Here is a 22,592-nt window from a genome sequence, read left to right on the forward strand (position 1 = left end):
TTATATCTCTCGAGAGCTCTATCACATTCTTCCATTTTTCTTTGAAGACACTATTCAAAATCAGTGTTTGCAAGGTCTTCTCTCATTAGTACATCTCAAATTGTTTCCCGAGAAGATAAATATTAGGAAAGAGATTTTTCAATGTGGTCAATTTTCTGTGCATGAATGCACTTGCAGGGATGTAGGAGAGACTCAAGGAGAAATTCGCTGGAGCACAGTAGGGAGATTCCAGCCATTCTTGGGGGTCTAGAAGCTTTTTGGTGCTCCTGAAAACAGCTATCCAGCAATCAGTAATTTCCTGTGTGCATCAGACATTGAAAAATATTTCTCCAAATACTCTACAATAACTCAGCAGATTCCTCAGTTCTTGGGCTTTTTCCCAAAGTTTGAAAACAAGGCTGTATGTTTCCAAAAGCGAAACATGATTTTCAAAGGTGCTAGCCAGTTTTAAATAGTTTATCATGTCTGGGCTTAAGAAAGCAGGATGTTACTTGAAATGCATCAATTCATCAGGAACATAGTATCTAAAGGCTAAAGGATCCCAGCCTGAAGCCTACTTTCACCTCAGAAAAAAACATTCCGTTTTCACAAAGCTTTATCTTCTCTTGGGGAAAGATTCTCAGGTGTGTTTTATGATCTGCCTCCTCATTACCATTTGTGGAAGGAATGAATTAGTGGTACTGACTTGCAAATACTGATTGTATCCCATGGAAAATAATCAGTTCTGATTACATCACTTTAGGAGGACAGTTTATTGCACAAAATGGATGAGCTGTGGTCATGGACGGTATACTGCTACATGCATAAAATAGCACTAATGCATAAGGAAAAATTTGGGTTTTACACCTATGAATGCTCTTTTTAAAGCAACAAAAAACTTCAGGCTTTGCAACAACAGTTATTTCTCCCATCAACATTTCATACTGTTTTATTGTCTCTTTACTAAATTTGCTGTTGTTGAACTGAAGCAGAGTTGAGTTGCTGTCCTTGGCAGCTGCTGTGTACAGCTCATGCATTCTCACGGTCTGGCTCTCCTACAGATGCCCCAGAGCTGCACTGGTTTCAGAGCACCCCGCCAGCTCCTGTTGACATGAGGGAGAGCAGAGCCCAGCCACCAGCTCCGAAATGAGCGTGCCTGAGGGTACAGCTGGACACAGCCTCACCGCAGCGGGTGCCAGCAGAACTGGCCCAGGGGCCAGCCTCACTCAACACGCTCAGCTGAGCATCCTCACTTCCAGGGCTGGATGTGGGATGGAACGTGCCACGTGCAAAGCCTCCTTCTTCAAGTATAAGGAAGCTGGGAGGGAAGCAGTGGCTGTGAGGTGCCAGGCACCTGGAAGAGCACAGTAACACAACTGTTATAAGTAAAAGTCAAGTTACGTTAAATTAGAGTTCAATTGCATTGTATTAATTGTGTTACATTAAGAGTTGGAGTTGTTAGCATGTTCTGGAGGAAGGGTCCAGCGTTTGGCGGAGCAGCAGACCAGTGGGGCAGAGCGAGGTTGAAGATGATTGGACAGAAGATCTGACCAATTATTGAATGCTCTGCAGAAATGATTGGTCCAGAAGGAATGGCGTTAAAGACCAATGAGAAGCCTGGAAACGGACCAATCACCACATGGATCCAAAATCCACCAATCCTGGGCTCGAAGGGGGCTATAAAAGGGGGAAGTTGGGGTTGGTTTGGTTTTTCCTGGAAACTTGTTTTGTGTGGAGGACCCAGAACATTTGGGGATAACATACTGTTCTGTTCTTGAGTTGTTGCGTGAGTGCTCAGGCCTATCCTGGGCACTCTGTTTCTTGTAGCTCTTTAAATAAATGAGAACCTTTTTCTCCTGAGAAAGTTTGGCCTCGTTCATATTCATAACACACTGCACCTTGCTTTGAACAGGCAGGTACAAACCCTAAATATGAAAATGTCTACTCTTAACTTCCTGATATCTGTATTATATTTAAATTGCTGCTGAGTTTTGGCCCAATGACGAATCAGTTTTGAAGTAGTAACCTGAATTCTTGGTTTAGGTTCATTTTAAAAGGAAGATTTGAGTCTTAGAGGCTGGTAGTAACTCTCAAATACATTAATTTTCAAGCTGTTCCTTGGTCTAAACAAACCAGAGAGCAGATCAAAGGGGTTGTACTCATATCTTCAGGCATTACCTGCTTTTTTCCATTTCTGGGAATACAGGCATAAAAACACATGATCCAATGAAACAAGGAAGAACTGAGGGGTCAGTAAGGAGGGAGGGAGGGAAAGGGAAAAATGCATAAAAGACTTGTTAGAGAAGCATTCTTAAATAGACAGATGAGAGTAACGTGTTATTTCTGCCAAAATAATGAAAAACAGATTGCAAAATAAATTAATAACAAAGGGCAGCATCCGGAGAAAAGTGGCTGCATAAATTTCTGATTTATTCCAAGGGGAAATATGACAAACCCAAAAAACTAAGTCAGAGTATGTTATAGTTTTAAGTTTCTCTTCCAATGATTGAGCTGATGAGCTGTTGTTTTCCCATACACTGCTCAATAGTAGACAAAATAAACTTATATGTGGTTAAGATTAATCACAGTTTGTTAACCATGAACAAGTTTAATTAATTTGAAGGGAAGAAGCCATTCATAGAGGAACAATCATCTCAAAAAAAAAAAAAAAAGCTTGCTGTGTGATCTGGAAAACCAGTCCAGTCAAGAATCTGGCTTCCACATTAGGCAAGCTGGTGAAAATTATAATACAGAATGAGTTCAGTAGACACAAGGGCAATATTTGAAGTAAAGCAAAGTCCTTTATAGAATACAGCTTTAAATCAGAAATAACTTCAGTGCTATGACCAAAGATGTTTTTGTTAGTATGGTTTATAATGCCTTAAGAAGGTCCTATACTGAGTGCTTTTCAATGCCCTGTTTTCATGGAATTCAGTAAAGTTGACTAAGAATTTAGATTAAGGATTTAGATTGCTAGGTAAGAGGCTATGAAATAACAATCATAATTTTCCTAGAAAGGATAGAAACATATGATCAATTTTAAAAATGGAGGAGGTTGTCCATGACACTGATGCTTTGATCTGTGATGATCAGCAGATTAAGCAGTCCTAGAATAAATAGTGATATAGAATCATTTAGTAATGGACAAAAATATCCAGGATACTAAAAATGACTGGATAAACTCATGATACTGAGAGGCTGGTGACCTCTTGGTAAAACAAAATAATTTGAAAAAAAACATAAATTATATATACAGCATGATGGACTCTAAATGAGTATATATTGTCTCAGAAAAAGTTCTTTAACTCAGTGTGGATGGGTCTAAAATTTAAAGGAATAAGTGTTACAATTTAGAAGACTGTAGAGGGCACGCATCAGAAATAGTAGCCATTGCTCTAGCAGCATACATTGAAAATTAACATGAGCAGTTTTCATGATCTAGCCTAAGTAGGCTATTCAATTTATAGAAAAAAAAATCAGAATATCCCAAGTACTGTTGTCCCAAAAGAAATTCTTTCACCGAGTGTGCAAGAGGCCAATACCCATACAGAGTCAAGATATTTGATTTATTTACAGTTCTGCACAGGAAGGGATGCTGCATGCAAAATTCACAAAGCCAGCACCATGATTATCAAAACTTTCACTACTTACATATTTTAGCAAATGAAGGCATTAATGTTTCCTTGGTTACAAGTTACATAGTTCTCTTAATAACTAGTATTCTGTCTTCTATTGGTTAAATGATTCCCTCTCTTCTTATGCTAATTAGGCCACACGTTCAGTGTTTCTCTAGGGCTGGTGGGTTTCTTGAGCCGGGGGTCTGTGAGCTGGTGGTTGTAATCTCCCCCTTCCTTTTCAGCTGGAGCTGATTTCAGCACAGTTGCTGAGTTGGCTTTAATAGTTTCTCCCTTGTCTTGGATGTTCTGCCAAACATCCTTGTGGCCCCTAAGTTCTGTATTCTTTGTGTCCACCAGCAGTGGTACATCCTTCTCCCCAGGCTTTGTGAGCCTCCCCCCAGGTCCAAGATCACTGAGGCACATCAAGCTGTAAACCTTAGCCAGGCAATTCTACCAACAAATAATCTATCTTCCAAACACCAGGCTATCAGTATGTCCCAGCCTTTGAGCTGATGAAAAACACTTTACACTGTATATACCTGGTTAATAACATCCTTCACCTGCAAAACACATTAAATTCCTCAGCACTGGTAATGTACTGACTTAGAAATCAGCCACTGCCTGTAAATAAATTGTGCCCATGTTTTTGTGTAGAAACTACACATGAACTACTACTACACAGCTCACACAGCTAGCAAGAAATAGATGTTAACTGTAAGCAATAATTAGATATCAACTGGATGTAGCAAAGAACAAAGCACTGATTCCAGAGCAGGTGGACATTGCATAGGATTTTTGATAGTCACTGTATGTCATCCTGAGAGAATAAGAGCTCTGTTCTGGAATGTGCATTTCAAGGAGAGAGATAATTAATACATTCTCAACAGGACAAAATCTTTCCATTAACTTTCAAAACAAAACAAAACAAAAACAAACAAAAAAACCCACCAAAGTTGTTTTCGGGGAACAAAGTAAAAGTATAAAAAAGCCTAAAAATCTAAAAAAACCCCCAAAAAACCAAAAAAACAAAAAAAAAAACAAACAAAAAAACAAACAAACAAACAAAAAAAAAAGCCAGACCAAAAAGAAATCATATATTGCTGCTGCCCCATTTCTCTATTTCCATTCTCCATGCAAAGGATTAAGCTTCTCCAGTTTGTTCTGAAGAAAGTGCCCTAGAAATCTTATTTTACTAACAGCACAGAAGGATGATGCATGACAGGACAGCATCAGTTCTAATGAATGAGTTTAATCCAGGGGTCTGGATTAAATGAGATTGCATCGATTATTATTGGAGAGGGCAATGCTAAAATTCAGGGGTAGTGTCACTGAACTCTGAGAGGTTGCACTAATTTAAAACAGTTAAACTCATTCCCTGTCATCAGAGGAAGTGAATACTAACTTATAATTAACATAACTAAATATGAATGCACATGTCAAAAATTGGAAATTAAATTAAAATAACTTGCATATGTTGCACAGCTATTCCAGTGCCCACTTCCAAGAAATGCTGCCAAAGATTAATTACACAGAAAATAAAACTGAACATTAAGGAGCTGGAGGCTTTAGGATTGTATTAAAGTAAGCAGTAACCAGTGGTAAGGTTTCTCCTTTTCTCATTATTTGAAAAAGTGTTTTAAGGGAGATAGACAGTTGTAGAAAGTACCAGACTTCATAGTGATACGCAAAAAAACCCCTCATCCACAGATGCTATTCAGATGTTCTTCTTTGCTTCAGACTTAGGGCTCTGAGGCTCTTTTTATTACTTGCCAATCCCTAACTTTACATCTATTCATAACTACTTTTCCCTTACTTTCTCACTCAAGCTGGAGTAAAACATTAAATGTGTATGTGCTTTCAGAAGTTTCTTCATCAAAGACTTGAAATATCTCTGCCAATGAACAATAGTGAGCTCCTCCTTCTCATTAGGACATCTAAATTCCCTGAGGATAACTCAAGAAACAGGAGCTGCTACCATCATAAATATTCTAGTGTAAAGAACATTCAAGAAAAAATAACTGACTGGGTGTAACTAATAAAGAGGAAGAGAGTGTGTATTTCATGGTAAATTAATCAAAAAGTTCACTAGAACTAAATCCTTGAAGTGGCTAGAATATTGATGAAACCGCTGACTGGTTTTTGCTTCTTTGAAGAGACATGACAGTTTTTCAGGGCTTAACCTGACACTGAGCTCCTCAGTTTCCTGCTAAGTGTCAATAACACTAGAAAATCCCTTTCACTCCTGGCAGATGAACTGTGTAATACGGACAGAAACGCAGTGTGCTCAAACAAAAAATATTTGGGAAATTCCCATGGGGGCTGCTTGGTCATTGATTTCTCTTCCCTGGTTTGGAAACACAAGAAATTTTTTACTTCAGTTAGATTTAGACTAAAATAATTTTCTTCTTGACCTTTCTCTCAAAGTCTGCTTTCAACAACCAGCCTCTCTTGGACTTACTAAGCAAGATTTTTTTGGTACTTAAGAAAGGCTTTTCAAAATACAAGCTATTGCCTTAGTAAGATGCAGAGATCAAGCAATTCCTTTGGAAAGTTGCACTATAGAAATCGGCACTCATTTTATGGATGTATCCGTCTCTATCATGAGCTTAAAAAAGAGAAGGGATCAGGACCGGGATTGGGAAGAGGTAACTGTCTTCCAGAGAGTCCCTTTCTCAGCTGCATTCAGTTAAGTCTGAATGCAGCAAAGAATTTGCTCTTTTCACATTATTCTTGGAGCCTGCAAATTACAAAGCGCTGAAGAGTGAAAGAACCCAAGTGTCAGGAGCTCACAAGTCATCTGATTTTCTGGAAAAAACTTGATGATGAGTGCAGAAACAAGCCTATTCAAAATCTTGGTGAGGTTGTTCTGCTGTTCCTTGTCCCAGCATCCATCTACAGCAAATCTAATGAAGTCACTGCCACACAGATGCAATATCAAGTATTTCTGTTTTCATGGCATGAAACAGTAAAATCTGTTCAGAAAAGCAGCCCACCAGAATGTACAATGACACAATGGCTTAAATGAGAAAAAACCCTGCTGATTTACCCAACCAGACTTTTCAGTGACAAGGCCTAAAATTTATGAGGGTAGCTCTGAAAAACAAGGAAAAAGACAACACCTGGCAGCTTCCCTGAAAAACCTCTTGAGCAAGTCACTCTTTTACAATTCAAATTCAGAAGCATTAGGAACAGCGCATACACACTTTCTTTGAATGCTCTTCAACTTGGTCAGCCTTACCTTTGTTCTCAGTTGTTGATCTAAAATAACTTGTAATATTCTATATCGTAAAGGGATATAGAAGATCCCTTTATGTAAAGGGATTATTAACTACTCCAGCCACAGTTTCTGAAAAGCAAGATTCCCCCATCCCTATCTTTTCTGCAAGGATAACAGCAGCACTCTAGCAAACAGAATGGTTTGAGCAGGAGAGCACCATTTTGAACAAATTCCTGCTGCACTGTATTACTCTCTGTAACAGATGGATGAGAAATCATTTTACTGAACATAATTTATTTCATAAACTCAAGGGTATAAGCAATCCTCTTCTGCCTCTTCAGCTGTGGGGCTCATCTCTCTCTGGATAATGAGATATATAAATATAGTTTTTTATGAGGAAGAGACTTGATTATAAATTACAAAATGCATTCTTACCTGTGAATGGGACAGATATAGGATTCTGATCCTTAAGGTAGTGGACTAAAATCCAAAACACAGTTTTGAAGACTAGTACAGATACATTACAATGCAGAATATTTGTCAGGTTTTGCTGTTGCTTAAGTCTAGGTAAAAAGAAAGAACTGACAGATACGGACCTCATTTTGTTGATGTCTTCTGCAGGCATTTGGTAGAAGAAAATATTTTTGTTATGGGATAGTGGTGTGAGTATATCTGTTGTAAACTGAGGCTGAACCTTACAGTTTTCAACTTGTGTGTCATCTGGAATACACACACAAAAAAAAAAGACTTTCAAATTTTCAGTGTTAGTGTTGCAATCTGTAATCTGACTACTTAGCAAACGGGACAGTTCTGACAGAAAAGAAGGGTCACATATACCTTATCTACTACTTCCCCTGTCTTATCAAGAAGTCTTGAGAAGAGGGGAGATCTGGAAAAATAAGATATGCCATTAATGAATACAAAAGTTCTGCTGGAACAGAGGATACCCTTTCACCTGTAGGAACTGGGTCCTACCAGCTGTATAGAATGAGTGGGATAATAGTAATTAAACAGCTATTGTCTCTTTTAAACTCTTTTAAACTGAAAGAGTGGTTTGCATAAAAAAAAAAAGAGTGGCTTCTCAATATAAAGGGGAAATTATGTTCAAATAAGAGGATTCTTAACTCAGGCTATTTGTAATACAGAAAAACTGTGTGATGATTTGAGTCATTAACGATTATGTTCATACTGATAATGATACTCCAGTTAGCTAGAGGTTGGGTGGTAAAAATCATGTTTTCTGACTTGCATTCTTCTTAAGGAACTCCCTTCTGCCTTTCACATTTCTAACAAACTCACAGGAATATAGACTTATGTCACTCTTTGGGGACAGCTGAACTTATTTATGTATTCCCCTTCCTTGTGTGCCCTTTCTCTGCTCCCTTTCCCATATTCAGTAGAGGAATACTAGTACTAAACTAATTTACAGGGAGATACAGGAGGAAAAAGTTCTTTCATGACTGTGAGAGGTCTGATACTATGAGTTTGAATTTTAGCTAGTTAAAGATTACACTACATTTTGGATACAACAGTGTTACTGAACTTTGCAAGGGAGGCTTTAAAATGAAAGCATTTGTTTCTCCACTGCCCACTTGAACAGATCCTTTTCCTGCCTTGCCCTCAGTTGATGTCACCAGAGACTTGTCACTGCTCTGTCTTGATCTCATACACAAGTTAGTTTTCACTTGCAGCTTCACTAGCAGTGCAAGAGCAGCAGCAGAGCTCGCAGACTGCTCAACTCACCAGATGAGATAAGTAAATACTCCTGCGGTCAGGCAGAGCAGAACTTCATGCTGTACCAACTCCAAGCTGTACCAAACCAGCTGATTTTAAGCCATGCTTGGTATAGGCACACTTGCTATAGCCTGTCACAGCAGTTGAAAATTAATAAAAGTCAAATTCCATGTTGATTTGCATCCCAGGCAGTGCCACCAACATGAATACGTGGTTTTGCTGAATTTGAGTCACTGAACATAAGTAGAATGGACATTCTTTGGAAAGCATGGAAATATACTTTTCTCCCCTGCCACACTTTAATTGGCAATTTGTAAAACAAGTCACAAGGATGGTGATGAATAGGATTCTTTCCTCACATTGAATTTTCTTAGCCAATAACAAGGGAAATAATAAACCAAATTCTACTTGAAGCTACACTTGGTGCTATCTCATTAGGTTGAATTATATTAAGGAACAGGTTCCTGTAAAGCAGTCACTCTTCAAGCTAAAGGCATTACGGTTTTAATTTTTTTCCCTCCAGGTATATTTTGGAAGTAATTACTGCATCTCAAAGCAGCTAAAGCAAATGAACTATTCAATTCTGTTCTCATAATTTTTTTGCTCTTTCCTACTTTCCTAAATATAGTACAAAATCCACTTCAATTTCCGTTTTTTTCTTCCCCATGTTCTCATTATGACTTTTCATTTCTTTTCCCCAGTCTGCCTCTCCTTCATCAATCCTGCCTTCACTGTTTCTCTCTTCGGATTCTCCTTCCCAACCTGCTGTGCCATTGTAGCTTGTGCCATTTTGGATTCACCTTCTCAAAGGTGAGAAGAGAGAAATTCCCAAGTGTGGGTTCATTTCACCCAACTTCAGGTATTGAAGGGCTGAGCCTGAAGCTGATGACCCTTTTAGAAACTCATTTGTCATCCATAGAAGAGAAATGAGCACTTCTAATGACTGATTTCTCCTATCATTAAAAAGACATCCAATGGATTGCCTTCTGCACAATGGTACTACTGTTAGCTAATCTGTGGATAAATATAGCTGAGATGAATTCTCAAGCTGCCCAGGTTTGACACTGAGAAGGTCTTGTTGCTGTGCATGGCTCTAGGGAAAAAAGAGAGACTGAAGCAGCTTTCTTGCTGCTGATTGCTTGTTGAGCACCAAACAGTAACAGCAGTAAAATGGAAGGTGACAGATGGGTCAGTTTAAAATTACCCAAATTAAATCCAACTGCAAAGGCATCTACTGCATTTACTTTCTACCTGTAGTCAAGGAGAGACAATGTCTAAAAGGAATAAAAATATAATTAAGCCACATTTATAACTATATCTAGATTTGGAACACTTGGTTAACTAACTCAGATATGAAAGACAGTAGAAAGGTTCTGCATTTTAACCCTGCATAAATAACTGAAATTGGAGAAAAAAATTGAAAAATAAGAAGATTCAAAACTCAGAGACACTGAATTCCTTAGAGGAGACTGGACAAGGTAGTAATCACTGAGTTCTCTTGCATACAACTGGACCCCAAAGGCAGACTACTCAGCAAAGCAGTTCAGATTGGTGAACCAAAGACATCAACCCTGTTCCCATCAAGAATGACACTTGAGAAGGGCATATATGGTAAGCATAACAGAGTGCTCAAGCTGCTACAACAGTGTTCAAGCTGCTACAAGAGCTGAGAGGGCTCAAATGCTTGCAATCTCTCCTGGGTACTACTGGATAGCTGATACCAGCTATTGTGAATATCTTACAGACAAATATTCTGCCAAACACTCTGGCAAAGTAGCCTGATACATCACAACTGATTTTTCCCTCCTCCCCGTGCACTCTTCCACCAAATCAGCAAAATGCCAAAAAGAAGTCTCTCTAGCTAACACAGCTTGAGGACAGTACCCATAGTTTGAATGACATTTTATCTCAAACAAATTTGGTCTTGGGGCAATGGAACAGTTGCCCTGAGTTTCTACTGGAGTTTTTACTACAAAGGGAGAATATAAAACAGGTTTTGTGAACCTGCTATCACAACAAGGCCTGAGACCCCCCTGGAGTGCTGTATCCAGCTCTTCAATCCCTGGCACATGAGGAACATAAGCCTGTTAGTGTGAGTCCAGAGGAAGCCACCAAGGTGGTCAGAGGGATGGAGCACCTCTCCTGTGTGGAAAGGCTGAGGAACTTGTGCTCAACCTGGAAAAGAGAAGACTTACAAGTGACCTGATTGCAGCCTTCCAGAAGCCAAAGGGAGCCTACAGGGAAAATGAAGAGGGTCCAGTCACAAGAGCATATAGTGACAGGACAAGGAGGAATGGCTTCAAACTGAAAGAGAGTAGGTTTAAATTAGATATTAGGGAAAAATTATTCACTGTAAGAATGGTGAGGCACTGGAACAGATCACCAAGAGAAGCTATGGATGCCCTGATCCTGGCAGTTCTCAAGACCAGGTTGGATGGGGCTATGAGCAACTGGATCTGGTGGAAGTGTCCCTGCCCAGGTCAGGGGTTAGGAACTGGATGATCTTTAAGATCCATTTGAACCCAAGCCATTTTATGATTTCCTGATTCTATTCAGGCAATGAACTTTGAAGCCCTGATGATTTTTTTTCCTTTGATTTTGCGTAGGCATTGGGTGCAGATGACCAGGTGCTGGCAGTGGCAGGGCTGTAGGGGGTCTTTCTTTGAGAAAAGACCAAGGTTGCCCTGTGCCAGACAGCCATTTCCAGCCAACACCAACATATTCATCACAGAACATAGCTGACACAAGCAGAGAAATTATATCCTTCATCCCAGAAAACACCTAAAGCTAAGATAAGTGAAAAAAGCCATGTGAGCCATAGACACATGGCCGATGCTTTTCCAGACACAATTTCCTGCCATGTCAGAGTACCATCTTTTCCTAGTGCCATCCTGTTGCTTCTTAGGTTCTTCATCTTTGTATCTCCCATTGTTGCTTTGTTCTGTGATCACTGTGGGGTGCACCTGCATGGGTCTAAGGAGCGCTTCATACTCCAAACTAAATAAAATAAAGTTTTGCTAACTTGATGCATTAACTGAAGTAACTTTTACTGCAGTTTAAATAAGGAGCAGGATCTTTTGCATCTGTACAGCGAAAGTCTTTAAAAGAAATCTAAAATTAAAAGGGGTAAAAAAGCAAGAGCAATCAGATTACAATTTCATTCAGGGGTTAAATTTATTCTTACCATTCCCCTAGCTTGTCCAGAATTCACTGTGATCCATAAAAATCTGAAGTAAATAAACCAAATTTCTATTTCACAGAGGCATCTTACAAGTAGGGAGTCAGGAAAAGAAGAAACAAAATGCAAGCAGCAGAAGCAGACAGCATAGCATGAAGAATATCCTTTGTAATTTTTAGTAAATCACCTTCACAAGAACCTTGCTCTTACTTGAAATATCTGGGAACAAAACCAGATGTAGAAAATATTTTTATTTTTCAATCTTTTTGCATGTAGCTGGTTTAGAGGCGGTTGAAAAGCAGTCAGCTAAAGTATAGTCTAAGTGAGTTTTCTGAGCTTGAATTTTTATTAAAAAGTGGGAAATAACATTCATTTTAACCTTTCCAAGGGTTCAACAGTAGCTGTGCAGGTGGTGGAAAATTAATTGACTGTAAATTTAAAAGCACAGAAAACCAGAGAAACTTTTAAAATCTCAATTGGAACATGAAACAGTGGTCTAAACTGTTATAAATAAAGTTAGCTTTTGTAGGCAGGGTTATGAACTGTTAATTAATGTAATTTATTACTGTTATACTTAATTGTTATACTTAATTTTGTTATACTTAATTTATGTAATAAGTTATGGAGTAATAAGTTATGGAATTAAATGTGCTGTAATAGAAATGTATGCCCACTAGAGGGGGGTTAGTGAGATCTGGGTGAGGGAATTTTCTAGAAAACTATCTCATGAGATGATAATATTAATATGAAATATGATTGGAAGTCCAGCCAGCCAATGAAGCCTCATAACTCTAGAATGATTGGCCAGAAATGCACCATCTTATGGACCAACCAACAGCCAAGAAAAGTACCAATCAACAAGTGGATTGAGAGCGCACCAGTCCTGTTGCTTTGAGAGACTTTAAAACCCCTGGGTGCTGAGCACCTGGGTCTTTCTGCAGAACTAGTGTCCAAGAAAACACTCTGTGTAGCACACCGTATTAGTTTGTAGCTCTGACTTGCCAGGTAGGCCCCAGGCTTACCCTGGGGTCTGGTCTTCAGTTGTCTTGACTTTCAATAAACAGACCCAAGCCTTTTATAAGATATTGGCTTCATTTTGCTTGTTCATAACCTACACTACTTAGCGCTTTAGAAGAGATTTTTGAGTATTGATAGGTGTCGGAAAAAAAAAAAGTAAGATCTACTGGTTGCAACCGAGCTAAAGCAAATTGGTAATTTTGGACTATGATGGTAATTATCTATTGGACTCATTTACTTGAGAATCTAGGGATTACCTTAAGCTGTTAGGTCTAGCTGTCTTTGCAGATGTACTACAGACTGAAGAAGAGCTGGTGGCTGAGTGCAGAGAGTATTGCTGACATTCTTCATTTTGCATAAATTAAAACTTTTAAGTCACTAGTCCTAGTTTAAATATAGGGAAAAAATGAGAGGGGGTTATCCGCTCTCCATAAATACAGATGAACAAAACTTTTCAGTCTAACCAGCAGGTCAGACACTGCTCACTTCCCAAAGCTGCACAGTTTGGCCTTCAAGTGCCTCTTTAAGAGCACTGAAGTTTTTTGCCTACTCAGAAAGCTTAAGCACCACAGATTTAAGATACTGGTTTTCTTCATCAGTATTGACTTTCATGACATCCAGCACCATTCTCATCAGGTTCCCATCTCCTTTCTTCATAGCCTTTTTGGGGAGCTCCAAGGAAAGACAACTCAACACAGACAAGGAAAAAATATAATAGAGTTAAAATCTTGCTCCAAGCAAGTTTCCATAGATCGGAAGCCTGACAGATGCAATTAGACTGAAGGTCAGTGAGAGATTTGATACTTCATAGAAACCTATTTTTACCAGGCAGATGACAGTAGAGTTTCTGAAGTTTATCACATTAAATCACCATTTTCATAAACACGTCTAAATATAGAAATTAGATGAGCTAAAAATACTACAGAAACAAGGATGAATGAAAGCAAAAGTGCTACCAACAATTTACTTAGCAATAGCTTCAACCATAACATTTCCCTGAATGACTGACCTATCATGCTTTCTGAAACATCACTTCACTGAGAAATGCAGCATTTTCATACAGTTTTTTCAGCTAAATAGTGAAGGTGAGAATTAAGAATCTTAAAACTAGACAATTTTTATTTTACACCTAGGCAAACCAATCCAAAGCTGCCTTACAAAACCAGAATAGAGAATATAGCAGTGCAGAGGCCTAAGTGAACAGGTCTTACTGGCATTGAGGAGAAACCCATTGGAGGGGAACATCAGCACTGTCTGAAGAAATAGGTCCCTAGATCAAACAGTTTGAATTATAGAAGTAACATTTTCATGTGTATTAGTATTTTCAAGATGTGTTAATATGCTTCAATGATACAGAACTAAATGGTAAATCAATCAAGTTTGGTTCTGGCTTTTTCATTTTTTTAAACTTATGTGGCTTTTGAATTATGTGACTGAACTACTTGCAAAATGCTGTGTGCATGGAGGCCAGTGTTTTGTATTTGTGGAGTGAAAATAACACTAGATTTTACAGGATTTTACATTCCCATAAAGCTCTGTAATCTTTGGGAAGAGCTGTTCTGTGAACCTGAGTTTGGGCCTTATATGGAAAACACGTGACAAGTTTCACTGAGCTTTTTTACTCTGAGTTCTTTATGAAAGAGCATTTTACCTGACATACTGTAAGAAATGGCTGACTTGCAAGATCAAAATAGAAACTACTTTTCCATCAATGACTTGTCCAGCCCCTAAGAATGATACATACTTACACAGGATGCTGTTTTTATGGTGATGTAGTAAGGCAAAGAAAAATTAAAAATAGAAAAACTTTTCATTTATACTGCAAACACATTAAGATCCGCATAGCCATGAAAAACTAGGCTGTGAAATGACATGATACAATACAGGCCAGCAACACCAGGATTAGATGCAGTGGAATTTTTTCTAAGGTGAGCCACTGACTCACTCCCTGGGACTAGAGACGTTAGGTCTCGGATGTATCTTGGAAATATATAAAGTGAAACTACTCTCGCTTACCTAATTTTAAGCTCTACAGAGGAGCAACAGATATGAAAGTCTTTGTTAGAAAGAGTTTCCCACTTCAGTAGCTGTGAATCACAATGAAAAAATACGAAAAGGATAAGTAGAGGTAGGGTTACCGCAATAATACATTAGTACAAAGTGAGCTTACCCTTCCCCCTGCCCACAGAGCCAGCAAGAAGTGTCAGACAGGAAAGAATTCATTCTCCAAGAGCTTGGCCAAGACGAAGACTCCATTGGCCAGGAGGTGCCCAAAGGGAATGGGAAGCGACCCTCTGTGCAGTCCACCTGGGAAGATGAGAGTGCCAAAGAGCTCGAGCAGGACAACGGGGAATGTGTGACCCCCCAGAGCATTGGGGTCAAGCTCCTGCTGCAGGAGGAGGATGAATGGGATGATATCAGTGTCATCGAGCTGCTTGAAGAAGGCAGACCGCCACTGCCGGGTGCTGCTGCAGGAGAGAGGCTCCCAGTGCCCTTCCCTGCGGAGGCTTGGGTTGAGCCCCAGGAACTGGAGCCGTGCCCTCAAGCGCCGCTCTGTGCCTCCTCTCCCTGTGTGCAAGCGCAGGCCCTCAGCCAGCAGCCGGGCCCCCGCAAGAAACGTCCCTCCCGCTTCAGGCGGGCGCTGCGCAGCCTCTTCCGCTGCCCCTGCCTGGCGCCGCAGCCCCAGGATTAGTGCCCGCTGCTGGCACCAGGAGCGGCCCCGCAGACGGCGGCCGGCCCGCAGCCTGCCCAGCGTCCTGAGGGAGCCACAGGGGCTGCCTTTCCCTCAGCATGTGCCTGCAGCCTCAGCAATCCCCAGCTGCTCTGGAGCCTCCCAAGAGCATCTCCTCCTCAAGACCAAGTTTCACCCACGGGGCCGGCCCCAAACCAGCAACCATGGGCAGCACTTGGGGCCAGGTGGCTCAGCGGTGCATCACAGATAGTCATCCAGGTGGGAAGAGACCTTGGAAGTCATCCACTCCCACTGGTGCACCTGGCACCAGCAGCATCAGCCCCAAAGCACGTCCCCAAGTGCCCCATGAAGACAACTCCTGGACACTTCCAGGAACAGTGACTCCGACACCGGCCAAGTCAACTCCTTCCAATGCCTGACCACTCAGGCAGGGGGAACAAGTGATTCTGATCTTCTATCAGAAGCCCCCCCTGCTGGAATCCAAGGCCATTTCCTCTAACCCGGAAAGGACTGCATGCTGATCCTGTGGCATTTTATCCATGAAGAATGGGAACAGACAGGAGGTACTGTTCCCTAGACCCCACAGCATGCTGCAGGACTCCGACGCACCCAACTCTTCAAAAACAAACTAATATCGGCCATAAGATAGAGCACTAGGAAAAAAACAAAAAACCAAAAAGACTAAAACAAACCTATAAAACCCAAAAAATACCCCAAAATCCACAAGACCCCCAAAGAAAACAAAATAAAAAAAAAGGACAAGAATAATAATTAGAAGAAGATTAAGAAATAGCAGCAGGAAAGAAGAAGAAGAAGATATAGAAGTAGCAGTAGGAAAGAAGAAGAATAAGCATAGGAATAAGAAGAAGAATTAGATGAATTAGAATTAGAAGAATTAGAATTAGAAGAATTAGAAGAAATAGAGAAGAAATTGTAATAGTTGTAGTAAATAATACTCATAATAAGTCAAAGAAGAAGAAGAAGAAGAAGAAGACAAGAAGTTGAAATAGTAGTAGTATTCAATAAAGAAAATAATTATAATGATAATAATAATTATGGTCATGTCAAGTTAAAATACACATCCACACATCATCTAGGATCATGGAATGGCTTGGCTTGCCAAGGGCCTTAAGGATCATCTAGTTCTTTACCTGATTACTTTCTTCTCTCTTGCTGTCTCTTTCTGATTCCTATTCCTTTCCTATTCCTATTTCTGTTCTGCTTTCCTCTTTTTTCCATCTCTCAAGCTCACATTTCTTTGCCCATGATGCAACAGATCCAGAGTCTGCTGCAAGAAACTCTGTCAGACTTGGCCCCTGCCATGGCAGGTACCTGGGTGTTCCCACCTGGCCCAAATGTATATCAATCCACTCAGCTCTAGGTTTTTCGGGGCTCTGGCCACCAAGAAGGCCTCATGGACAGCATGAATTGGACGCCACTGGGATCCGCAGAGCACTGAGGTTTTCTGCTTCATCTCTCTCTGTCACTCTTTCTCTCTTTCTGTCTCTCTCTCTCTCTGTCTTGCTCTCTCATTTGCCAGTCAGTAAAACCCATCCTGTTGACTTGAGCATCCGATGCCATTGTCACCTTAATTTGGGCAGAGGCATGTCTGATCATTTTAATGAAGGTATTATGGGAAGGGGCTGGAAGGCCAATATCCAGGGGCTGCTCCATGACCCTTGCAGGGGGTTGGGCTGCTGAAGGGGTGCCGGGTGTGGCCCTCTGTGACACAGGCGCCTTGTGTCAGGGCCCTCAGTGAGGCGGGACATTGCGGTGCCCAGAGGCCTTTGTGACGCGGCAGAGCCACGGCCTGCCACAGGGCTGGAAAAGGGGCGCAGAGCCCTGGCGTGCCCAGTCCCGTGAGAGCCGCTGCGTGAGGAGGAAGCAGCTCCCGGGATCTCTCAGCGCTAGAAAACGTCTGAGACAGAGGAAGATAAGGTGAAGCCCAAGTCCCAGGCAGGCACCCAGTCCCTGGCCCGGCCAGCTGAAAGCCAAGCCCTAAGCGGGCAGCGGCTGGCGGCAGGGAGTGGCTCAGTCCTAGCCCTGTTGGAGACTGAGGAGGAGGTGCCCTTTTTTCAACGTGGAGCAAGAGTGGCAATACCAGGTGCATCCAGAGCTTTCTCCAGGGGGGAGCCGTTAGTAGCCAAGAGGTAGTAGCCTGTGGGTAGAACAACCATTCCCAGAGTTGCTACAAGAGGAAAACGACATGAGCCAACAAAAGCAGTGCCAAGGGGAAGAGCGTGGCAGCAGCCAGGGCCAGTGGGCAGAAGGCATCAGTGGCAAGATCTGGGATAAATCCTTCCACCCAGAGAAGAACGCGAGTGCCCAGACTGGTGCTAAGGTGGGGCCCAGCTCTCCCAGCAGTGTGGGCAAGGAGGTGCCGGGAGAGGCAGCCCGTGAGCTGCCCAGCGCCTCTCCTGGCCCTCGGAGCCCCTGGCACACTGAGCCAGGAGCTGCTGCTGCCATGCCTGGTACTGCTGAGGAGGAGGAGCTCCCCAGGCCACTGGCTCCTGAGCTGGAAAAGGAGCCAGCTTCTCCTGTGCTGAGCCAGGAGGTGCCAACAGCAGAGACACACAGGTCAGTCTTTGCTACAGAGGACCCCCGAGGAGGCAGCCAGGCTCTGCTGGACTTGGCCCAGCACATCAACTTGGAGACCAGCAGCCAGGCTTTGCCACAGAGGCAGGAATGTGGCCAGCAGCCAGAGGAAGGGAGGGAGCTGGAGCAATGCGTGGCTGCACAAGAAGCAGCAGCTCCAAGAGAAAGGCAGTTAGTCCCCATCTCTGCCCCTGCTTCCAGCCCTGGCTGCCCCCACAGCCCACTAGCCAACCTGCTGCCAGCCCTGGCCCTCCATGAGCAGCTGGAGGAGGCAGGGAGTGGGTCAGTGCTAGCACAGCAAGTGGCTGAGGAGGGAGTGTTGGCTGGGGAGCTGAAGTTTTTCCCATGCAAAGATGAGGAATTGCCAGAGCTGCTCCAAGGAGATGCCACTCACTATGAGGGCATGTGCCAAGGGGAAGCCTTCAGGGAGCAAGAGCTGTCCCATGGAGAAGCCAGTAGCCGTTGTGAGTTCTTCGACTGGGAGGAATGTGGCGATCAAGAGCTGTCCCTAGGAGAAGGCAGGAGATACAAACAAGTTTCTCTTGGGGAAGAAAGCTTGGAGCCATGGCTTTGCCAGGCAGCACTCATTAGCTCCTCAGCACACTCATACTGGGAAGAATGCAGCAAGCATGGGCTGTCGCACCAAGATGTCAGTAGGGACCCAGAAATGTCAGACTGGAAAGAATTCATTCTCCAAGAGCTTGGCCAAGACGAAGACTCCATTGGCCAGGAGGTGCCCAAAGGGAATGGGAAGCGACCCTCTGTGCAGTCCACCTGGGAAGATGAGAGTGCCACAGAGCGCGAGCAGGACAACAGGGAATGTGTGACCCCCCAGAGCATCGGGGTCAAGCTCCTGCTGCAGGAGGAGGATGAATGGGATGATATCAGCGTCATCGAGCTGCTTGAAGAAGGCAGACCGCCACTGCCGGGTGCTGCTGCAGGAGAGAGGCTCCCAGTGCCCTTCCCTGCGGAGGCTTGGGTTGAGCCCCAGGAACTGGAGCCGTGCCCTCAAGCGCCGCTCTGTGCCTCCTCTCCCTGTGTGCAAGCGCAGGCCCTCAGCCAGCAGCCGGGCCCCCGCAAGAAACGTCCCTCCCGCTTCAGGCGGGCGCTGCGCAGCCTCTTCCGCTGCCCCTGCCTGGCGCCGCAGCCCCAGGATTAGTGCCCGCTGCTGGCACCAGGAGCGGCCCCGCAGACGGCGGCCGGCCCGCAGCCTGCCCAGCGTCCTGAGGGAGCCACAGGGGCTGCCTTTCCCTCAGCATGTGCCTGCAGCCTCAGCAATCCCCAGCTGCTCTGGAGCCTCCCAAGAGCATCTCCTCCTCAAGACCAAGTTTCACCCACGGGGCCGGCCCCAAACCAGCAACCATGGGCAGCACTTGGGGCCAGGTGGCTCAGCGGTGCATCACAGATAGTCATCCAGGTGGGAAGAGACCTTGGAAGTCATCCACTCCCACTGGTGCACCTGGCACCAGCAGCATCAGCCCCAAAGCACGTCCCCAAGTGCCCCATGAAGACAACTCCTGGACACTTCCAGGAACAGTGACTCCGACACCGGCCAAGTCAACTCCTTCCAATGCCTGACCACTCAGGCAGGGGGAACAAGTGATTCTGATCTTCTATCAGAAGCCCCCCCTGCTGGAATCCAAGGCCATTTCCTCTAACCCGGAAAGGACTGCATGCTGATCCTGTGGCATTTTATCCATGAAGAATGGGAACAGACAGGAGGTACTGTTCCCTAGACCCCACAGCATGCTGCAGGACTCCGACGCACCCAACTCTTCAAAAACAAACTAATATCGGCCATAAGATAGAGCACTAGGAAAAAAACAAAAAACCAAAAAGACTAAAACAAACCTATAAAACCCAAAAAAAACCCCCAAAATCCACAAGACCCCCAAAGAAAACAAAATAAAAAAAAAGGACAAGAATAATAATTAGAAGAAGATTAAGAAATAGCAGCAGGAAAGAAGAAGAAGAAGATATAGAAGTAGCAGTAGGAAAGAAGAAGAATAAGCATAGGAATAAGAAGAAGAATTAGATGAATTAGAATTAGAAGAATTAGAATTAGAAGAATTAGAAGAAATAGAGAAGAAATTGTAATAGTTGTAGTAAATAATACTCATAATAAGTCAAAGAAGAAGAAGAAGAAGAAGAAGACAAGAAGTTGAAATAGTAGTAGTATTCAATAAAGAAAATAATTATAATGATAATAATAATTATGGTCATGTCAAGTTAAAATACACATCCACACATCATCTAGGATCATGGAATGGCTTGGCTTGCCAAGGGCCTTAAGGATCATCTAGTTCTTTACCTGATTACTTTCTTCTCTCTTGCTGTCTCTTTCTGATTCCTATTCCTTTCCTATTCCTATTTCTGTTCTGCTTTCCTCTTTTTTCCATCTCTCAAGCTCACATTTCTTTGCCCATGATGCAACAGATCCAGAGTCTGCTGCAAGAAACTCTGTCAGACTTGGCCCCTGCCATGGCAGGTACCTGGGTGTTCCCACTTGGCCCAAATGTATATCAATCCACTCAGCTCTAGGTTTTTCGGGGCTCTGGCCACCAAGAAGGACTCATGGACAGCATGAATTGGACGCCACTGGGATCCGCAGAGCACTGAGGTTTTCTGCTTCATCTCTCTCTGTCACTCTTTCTCTCTTTCTGTCTCTCTCTCTCTCTGTCTTGCTCTCTCATTTGCCATTCAGTAAAACCCATCCTGTTGACTTGAGCATCCGATGCCATTGTCACCTTAATTTGGGCAGAGGCATGTCTGATCATTTTAATGAAGGTATTATGGGAAGGGGCTGGAAGGCCAATATCCAGGGGCTGCTCCATGACCCTTGCAGGGGGTTGGGCTGCTGAAGGGGTGCCGGGTGTGGCCCTCTGTGACACAGGCGCCTTGTGTCAGGGCCCTCAGTGAGGCGGGACATTGCGGTGCCCAGAGGCCTTTGTGACGCGGCAGAGCCACGGCCTGCCACAGGGCTGGAAAAGGGGCGCAGAGCCCTGGCGTGCCCAGTCCCGTGAGAGCCGCTGCGTGAGGAGGAAGCAGCTCCCGGGATCTCTCAGCGCTAGAAAACGTCTGAGACAGAGGAAGATAAGGTGAAGCCCAAGTCCCAGGCAGGCACCCAGTCCCTGGCCCGGCCAGCTGAAAGCCAAGCCCTAAGCGGGCAGCGGCTGGCGGCAGGGAGTGGCTCAGTCCTAGCCCTGTTGGAGACTGAGGAGGAGGTGCCCTTTTTTCAACGTGGAGCAAGAGTGGCAATACCAGGTGCATCCAGAGCTTTCTCCAGGGGGGAGCCGTTAGTAGCCAAGAGGTAGTAGCCTGTGGGTAGAACAACCATTCCCAGAGTTGCTACAAGAGGAAAACGACATGAGCCAACAAAAGCAGTGCCAAGGGGAAGAGCGTGGCAGCAGCCAGGGCCAGTGGGCAGAAGGCATCAGTGGCAAGATCTGGGATAAATCCTTCCACCCAGAGAAGAACGCGAGTGCCCAGACTGGTGCTAAGGTGGGGCCCAGCTCTCCCAGCAGTGTGGGCAAGGAGGTGCCGGGAGAGGCAGCCCGTGAGCTGCCCAGCGCCTCTCCTGGCCCTCGGAGCCCCTGGCACACTGAGCCAGGAGCTGCTGCTGCCATGCCTGGTACTGCTGAGGAGGAGGAGCTCCCCAGGCCACTGGCTCCTGAGCTGGAAAAGGAGCCAGCTTCTCCTGTGCTGAGCCAGGAGGTGCCAACAGCAGAGACACACAGGTCAGTCTTTGCTACAGAGGACCCCCGAGGAGGCAGCCAGGCTCTGCTGGACTTGGCCCAGCACATCAACTTGGAGACCAGCAGCCAGGCTTTGCCACAGAGGCAGGAATGTGGCCAGCAGCCAGAGGAAGGGAGGGAGCTGGAGCAATGCGTGGCTGCACAAGAAGCAGCAGCTCCAAGAGAAAGGCAGTTAGTCCCCATCTCTGCCCCTGCTTCCAGCCCTGGCTGCCCCCACAGCCCACTAGCCAACCTGCTGCCAGCCCTGGCCCTCCATGAGCAGCTGGAGGAGGCAGGGAGTGGGTCAGTGCTAGCACAGCAAGTGGCTGAGGAGGGAGTGTTGGCTGGGGAGCTGAAGTTTTTCCCATGCAAAGATGAGGAATTGCCAGAGCTGCTCCAAGGAGATGCCACTCACTATGAGGGCATGTGCCAAGGGGAAGCCTTCAGGGAGCAAGAGCTGTCCCATGGAGAAGCCAGTAGCCGTTGTGAGTTCTTCGACTGGGAGGAATGTGGCGATCAAGAGCTGTCCCTAGGAGAAGGCAGGAGATACAAACAAGTTTCTCTTGGGGAAGAAAGCTTGGAGCCATGGCTTTGCCAGGCAGCACTCATTAGCTCCTCAGCACACTCATACTGGGAAGAATGCAGCAAGCATGGGCTGTCGCACCAAGATGTCAGTAGGGACCCAGAAATGTCAGACTGGAAAGAATTCATTCTCCAAGAGCTTGGCCAAGACGAAGACTCCATTGGCCAGGAGGTGCCCAAAGGGAATGGGAAGCGACCCTCTGTGCAGTCCACCTGGGAAGATGAGAGTGCCACAGAGCGCGAGCAG

The 22,592-nt window shown here is 44.1% G+C and overlaps 1 long non-coding RNA gene across 4 annotated transcripts in view; it reads right to left on the minus strand.

Annotated features, from left to right (window-relative positions):
* Window positions 1-17,091, minus strand: part of LOC135298878 (uncharacterized) — a 43,353-nt gene extending 26,262 nt beyond the window's left edge. For 3 of the 4 annotated variants that reach the window (XR_010360940.1, XR_010360941.1, XR_010360938.1), the window contains exon 1: window positions 16,586-17,091. This is a non-coding gene — a long non-coding RNA (uncharacterized LOC135298878). Of the gene's footprint in view, window positions 1-14,758; window positions 14,830-14,912; window positions 15,050-16,585 lie in introns of all 4 variants that reach the window. The other variant, XR_010360939.1, reaches the window with a different exon arrangement.
* Window positions 17,092-22,592: the final 5,501 nt, after the last annotated feature.

Source organism: Passer domesticus, chromosome 1 (assembly GCF_036417665.1).
Source record: "Passer domesticus isolate bPasDom1 chromosome 1, bPasDom1.hap1, whole genome shotgun sequence".
Classification (NCBI taxonomy): Eukaryota; Metazoa; Chordata; class Aves; order Passeriformes; family Passeridae; genus Passer; species Passer domesticus.